This window comes from Pinus tabuliformis, chromosome 6 (genome assembly GCF_031772625.1).
Source record: "Pinus tabuliformis cultivar Carrire ecotype Pingquan chromosome 6, CPIR1, whole genome shotgun sequence".
Taxonomy (NCBI): Eukaryota; Viridiplantae; Streptophyta; class Pinopsida; order Pinales; family Pinaceae; genus Pinus; species Pinus tabuliformis.
The window spans coordinates 683,433,247-683,440,452 of NC_142292.1; positions in this window are offsets into that span (position 1 = coordinate 683,433,247).

The following is a 7,206-nucleotide window of genomic DNA, read 5'->3' on the forward strand; positions in this document are numbered from 1 at the left end:
AATTGGAGGCTCCTCACACTTAATCCACCAAAACCCAAAAATATCTCAACCTAATTCCAGCTAACCTGGAAAGCCCTAAAAAGTGTGAATTTCCCAGCCAACCAACTTTTCGCCCAACAAGTGAAATATTGCTAGAAAATGGGTCAATCCTCCAACAACAAAAAACTGAGAATTATCTGCAAAATCTTCTCCGTAAATGGCTCACTTTCTCAGATGAAACTCCAATAGAATCTCCAACTCCAAACCTCTACATAGACTCTACACAATAACCCCTACACAAGCCCAAAAGTGGAAGAAATCAACCCATAAATATACCTTTGTCTCGGCCATGAAAATAGTGCCATCTCTCCCTTTTTCCAAAGGAAAATCTCCTGTAAAAGCTTGGATTATGCTACTAAAGGGAGCTACTCCAAATCAAACACTATAAATTTGCTTATGCGCCCAAGTAGAGTGAATATCTGAGAGAAATATCTGTAAATAACTCTTGTGGAAGCCCTGAAGTAGACTCCCCTAAAGTCTCACTAGGGAAACACTCAAAGTTCTCCAAAATGAGGGAGAGTTTTGCTTGAAACTCTTGAGCTAAATAGCTCATCTCCTCTTTTGCTCAACAACCTCCAAGAGAGAGAGAGAGTTCTCAAGACATAGATGGACCAAACATGAAAAAATGTTGCACCTATGTGCTATTTATAAATGTTGGTTCCTTTTCCCTTAGTGGGTCCCCTTCTTCACTAATTCGAACTCCCTTTTCTTTCTCCCTCCTTTCCTAGTGCGAATTTCTCTAGGGGGTCAAATTCCCTTTATTTTTAAGTGCCCCCCATATTCCACTAACAAAATAATTTCCCTTTTTCTCTAATTTTTATTTCCTCCTTTTCCCAAAAAATTAAGTGACTGACTCCTCAACCCACTTTTCCTAAGTTTACACACCAAAATATTTTCTCAATGCCAAAATTGCAAAAATGAGGATTTTACTTAGAAAAATCATTTATTGGGGACATGACAGTCCTCTCTACCCAAAAGTTACTTGTCCTCAAGCAACTGCAATGCTGGATGTTGTAGAGCATATTCTCCTTCCCATGTGGCATCCTCTTCTGGTAGGTCCTTCCACTTGACAAGAAACTCCTTGATGGTCTTGTTTCTAAGCTTCCTCTCTCTCACCTCCAAAATAGCCTCCAATACCAAAACCAAGTGTCCCTCATCATCCAAGGGTGGAAATTTTATGGTAGTTGTCACCTATTGTCCCAAGGCATTTTTCAAGCAAGACACATGGAACACATTGTGCACTTTTCTCCCTAGTGGGAGCTCCAGCTCATAAGCCACCTCTCCAACCCACCTGGTCACTTTGTACGGCCCATAAAAACTTGGTTTGAGCTTCTCAACTCCCTTTTACTTCACTGTAGATTGCCTATACGTTGGAGACGCAGAAAAACTAAGTCCTCAACCTAAAAATGTCTCTCAACCCAATGCTTGTCTACATACGTCTTATGTTGGTTTTGTACTATCTACAAATTGTCTTTGAGAGCCCCATTAGAGAAATTTTGAGGTTTAAAATAGGACTCATAAGGAATATTATAAAATAATAGTGGAAATAATAAAATAATATTAGATTACATCATCAAATTTTAGAGGGGAAAAGAAGGAAAAAACTACTTTTTCAACCTATATTTTGAACTTATCTCCCTATGGTTTTACTCAAATTTTGAGTGAGGTCACTCATTGGATGCGGAATTTAATTCCTCGTCCAAGGAGTATCGATGTTTCATACTTTCGATGGTCCTTGCTACAAGAAAATTGAGAAATACTTGAAAAAACATTATAGCAATCACATTTTTCAAGTATTTCTTATTTTACGTGTAGTAGGGTCCATTGAAAGTATGCAACACAGGTACTCCTTAGATGAGGAATTAAATTATGCATCCAAAAAATTCTCCCATTCTAAATTTGAGTAAAACCATAGGGAGATAAGTTGAAAGCAAAAGTTGAAAAAGTTTTTTTTATTTAATTATTTTTTAATATTTTTACTTTTTTACTCCAAAAATGGTGAATCATCCCCCATGGTTGACATCATCATATTGAATCCTTGGTTATTATAAAGTTGATTTTGGTTGTACATTTTTTTTAGGCCCATTTTAAACCTCAAAATTTCTCTAATGTCAGGATCTCTTGGCTCTCCTGTATCTAATCCTTTGCCCCAGGGGCTTTCTTGTCTCTAAAAAACATGTCAAAAAAATATAATGCATCATAACCATAGATGGCATGGAAGGGTGACAAACCGATGGAAATATGATGAGTGATGTTGTAACAGTACTCTCCAAAGTGTAGCCACTTCGCCCATGCATGTTTCTACCCTGTCACATAGCTTCACAAGTACCCCTCCAACCATTTATTCACGATTTCAATCTTCCCATATGTATGGGGGTGGTAGCTAGTGTTGGGAGTAAGCTCGATGCTCACCAATCTAAACAATTCCTACCAAAATGCCCCCATATACCTGTTGTCCTAGACACTGATTATGGTCTTTGGAAGACCATGCAACTTGAATACCTCTCTGAAGAAAATCTTAGTTACCTGTGAAGCTAAGAACCTAGATGGAATAACAAAGAAATGATTAAAATTGGTTAAATTTTCCACCACCACATAGATATAGTCACACCCTTGTGTTGTTGGAATACCAATGATGAAATCCATGGAGACACTCTCCCACTTCCTCTTCGGAATTGGAAAGGGTTGTAGTAGGCCAACTAGATGTGTGTGCTCCCCTTTGTTCCTCTAGGAAACATCACACTCTAAAATTTGCCTAATAACATCCTCCTTGAGGCCTCTCCAAGTGAAGCGCTCCTTGATAGTCCTGTATGTTTTGAAAAACCCCTGATGACCTGCCATGGTTGAGTCATGAGCTGAATGCAAGATTTTCTCTCTCAACTGTGATCCCAACACCAAATATATTTTTTCCTTAAAGTATATGACCTCCTTCATCACCTGATATATGTCATCCTCAAAAGTACCATCCAAGATCTTGCATGTTTGTTGATTCTTGGAATACTCTACCATCAATTGTGCCTTCCAATCATGAGTGATATCCATGAGTGAGAGTGTTGCAAGCCTCCTAAAGAGTTCATTTGCCACTACAATTTTCTTTCCCTTGAAATACTCTATCTTGAAATCGTAAGCCTGGATCTTACTGGCCCATTTTTTATGCCTCTCCTGAAGTTTCTTCTACTCTGAAAGGAATCTAAGACTATTGTGATCACTATTCACCTTGAACCTATTTCCCACCAAGCACTGTCGTAATTTTGCCAAAGCATGCATAATGGCCAACATCTCCTTGTCATATATGGAATACAGCCTCTCATGAACCTATAGCTTCCAGCTCTCAAATGAAATTGGGTGACCTCCCTGAATCAAAATCACCCCAATGCCTTCTTTAGGTGCATCATACTCAAACACAAATGGTTGCAAAAATCAGGTAAGGCCAATACTGGAAAATTTCTCATCACTCTCTCGAGGTGCTCATAATCCTTATGTGCCATACTTTTTCACTCGAACACCCCATTATTTTTCAAATCTGTGAACGGTGCTTCTAGCTGAGAAAACCCCTTCATGAATTGTCTATAATAGGTGCAAATACCTAGGAAGCCCCGCAACTCAGTCACATTCCTGGGCATACGCCAATCCAAAATGGCCTTAGTCTTCTCCTGATGTACTATGACTCCATCCTCCCCAATCACGTGCCCCATATAAATAATCTCTATCAATCCAAGCTCACACTTGGACATCTGGCATAAAATTATTGCCCCTCCGAGATTCGTAAGACCTCCTCTATGTGTCATAGTTTCTCCTCCCAAGTCCTGTTGTATATCTGAATGTCATCAAAGAACACCAACACACATCTACGTAGTTTCTTGTAGAAAATATGGTTCATGAAACACTGTTATGTTGTTGGTGCATTGGTTAGTCCAAAGGGCATCACCAAGAACTCAAAGTACACATAGTGGCATTGGAATGCAGTATTCAGGAAATCCTTCTCTCTCACTTGAATCTAGTGGTATCCCCAATGAAAATCTATCTTAGAGAAGTACTTAGCCCCTCTAAGCGCATCCATCATCTCATGAATGCATGGAATCAAGCACCGGTTCTTCAATGTCATCTTGTTCAGGGCCCTATAGTCAATGCACATGTGAAGTGTCCCATCCTTCTTCTTCACCAATACAACTGAAGAAGAAAAGGGACTAAAGTTGGGTCTAATGTGCCCCAACACCAACAAATCCAAAATATCCCTTGCAATCTCATCCTGGTTGTTGAAAATGGCACTAAGAAAGATTCTAATTTAATTTTCGCTTGAAATAAATTAGAAGAAAATTGTAATTCCACATCACATCATAACTTGTATGAGTTAACTAAGTTAGTTTGACTTAGTTGGTTTAGTAAATTCGAGTTGAGGGTATAACTTGAGTCATGTAGAGTATCTCATAAATTTTAGGAGCCCAAGGTGAGTTTAATTTGAGTTGTAATAAGTTAATTCAATTAAACTAAGTTAATGCCAGTTAAACTAGCTCCAACTGGTGGAGGAACTAGTAGGAGGTCTAGCAGTGGGGTGCAACTTCATTGTTCAACTAGTTAACTGATAAATCAACCATAATTAACTCATGCATGCAAGAAATTCAAGTTACCCAATTGAGATTGGAGTTCGAGGGTAGTGTATTATCAGTTTTATAATCATCCAAATTGTATAGGTGGTGCATGCAGTCAGAGAAAGGCCTACGATGTATTGCATATTTGTGGATGAGGAATTTCCCTAATTAATAGTGACTGATTCCCAATGAAACAACACAAGGAAATAGGGACTTGGGAAAGAAAAAAATTAGTTAAGTATTGGCCAAGGCTTGTTTAGGATGTAGTGAGATAGATAGAGATAGTGTGGAGGTTGCTCGGGCTTGAGAAAAGCATTGTAATCTTCTCATATTTTTCTGACTAATGCAATACACAGATAGCAGGGGTTTTTAGTTGCAGCTTTCCCCAGAAAAACATTGTGTAATGTGTTGATTGAATTCTTTCTCTTGTATGCTTCGTGATTTCACGATCGTTAATTGTTTTTACATTTGGTAGAGTAGATTCAAGTCTATTATTTTAGTAAATTACAATTAGTAGTTTGAATCTACAAGGAATTTCTACATGGTATCAAAGCTAAAATCACAATAGAAGAGAAGAATACGAGTTTGTCTTTGCAGGAGGAACGAGTTTTGCAGATCTTTTCTCCAGAACTAGCAGTGGGATCAGAATTGTGTTTTATGGTCCAAGGCTCAAGTATGCCCTTGAGGGTATCTCAAATTACATTGTTTAGAAGGACCAGATGAAAGAAATCATGGAAGATAATGGATTGAAGGAATACATTGATAACAATGTTCTGAAACCAGTAGCTGCAAATGCACATAATCTGGCAGGGTGGAAAAATAATGTATCCAAGGCAAGAAGGACCTTACTGAAAGGAGTTTGAGATTATATTGTCTTGAACCTCCATGGGAAGGAGACTCCATATGCAGTGTGGAAGGCCTTGACAGAATTGTTTCAGAATAGAAGTGACCATAGGAAGCTGGCACTAAAGGACAAGCTTCAGAAAATCAAGATGGAGAAGGTAGACACAATACCACAATACTTCAGAAAGTTCACCCAATGTCTAGATGAGCTTGGGAGTGTTGGTGTTAGAGTTGTTGAAGATGATTTGGTCATCCTAGCACTTTTAGGCATTCCCAAGAGCTGACACAGCAATCAAGATTTGGTAAATGGGAGGGAGAAGCTACCAAAGTGGGAGTGGTTGTGGTCCGACTTGGTGCAAGAAGAGATAAGGCAGAACACCATAGATGGAACCTCATCCAAGCATGATGATGAGGATAATTGTGCCTTGGATGGAAAGGAAAAGAAAGGGAAAGGATATAAATTTCAATTCAAAGGATATTTTAGTTAGGTGGGAAATAAGAAAGACTTATCGAAGATTAAATTTTTTCACTGTCATGAGATGAGACACTATGACACGAAGTGTCCGCATAAGAAGGCCAGCAAGAAGCCCTCAAAAGGAGTGGTAGGTGAAGCTCTAGCTTCATAATTTGACTTGGATTTCACCTTCATTGCATGCATGGTGACATCAGTGATGGGTAGTGTGTGGTATCTAGATAGTGGAGCCTCATTCCATAAGACAGGAAACAAATATTTTTTTACTAACTTGGAGGAGAAGGACCTCCATATGCACATCAATATGGGAGATGATGGAAGTTATAGCGCAACCAGTATCAGTACAATTACTTTTCAGAGGGAGTTTGGTTCTCCTCTCACATCAAAAGATGTCATGTATGTTTCGGGTTTGAAGAATAATTTAGTTTCAGTTTCTATGTTGGAAGACCATCGCTACGATTTGATATTTAGCAAAGGGAAGGCTTTCCTTAGACATATCACCATAATACAAGTGAATCAGATCGAGGTTCAGGTGAAGAACCTATACAAATTAGATGTAGAATATTGTGCAACATTGAGCACAAAATTAGAGAAGGTGTAAAGCCGATACATCAGTAAATTATGGCACAGAAGATTGGGCCATTTGCACAATGGAGCCTTGAATATCATGCAACAGATTTCTATAGGACTTCCCAGGGGTGCACTAGAGCATGAGATACATGGAAAGGATTTACACTGGGGAAGTACACCAAAGCGACCTTTCATGAAAAGGACAGTCGAGCACAAGCAATCCTTGAAAGGGTTCAATCAGATGTGTGTGGACCATTCTCGAAAACCTCCACAACCAAGCACAACTATTATGTGATATTTGTAGATGATTTCTCACGTAAGTGATGGATATTATTCATGCAAAAGAAAGACCATACATTCTCAAAATTGTGTGAATTTAAAGCACTTGTTGAGAAAGACACAGGCAGGAAAGTGAAGGCTCTCATGAGCGATAACAATGGAGAATATGTGTCAAATGAGTTCAAGACCTTCTATGTATCAAAAGGAATTCAATGGGCGTTAATAGCACCCCATAACCCACAACAGAATGGGGTTGTTGAAAGGATGAACAAAAGTATTGTGGGAGGTTCACAAGAAATTTTGCATGATCAAGGCCTATCGTTGCACTTGTGGGCTGAAGCATGCAACATAACGATATATGTGCAGAACATGAGTCCTCATTAGATTCTCGGGATGGGTAGACCAGTTGAAGAT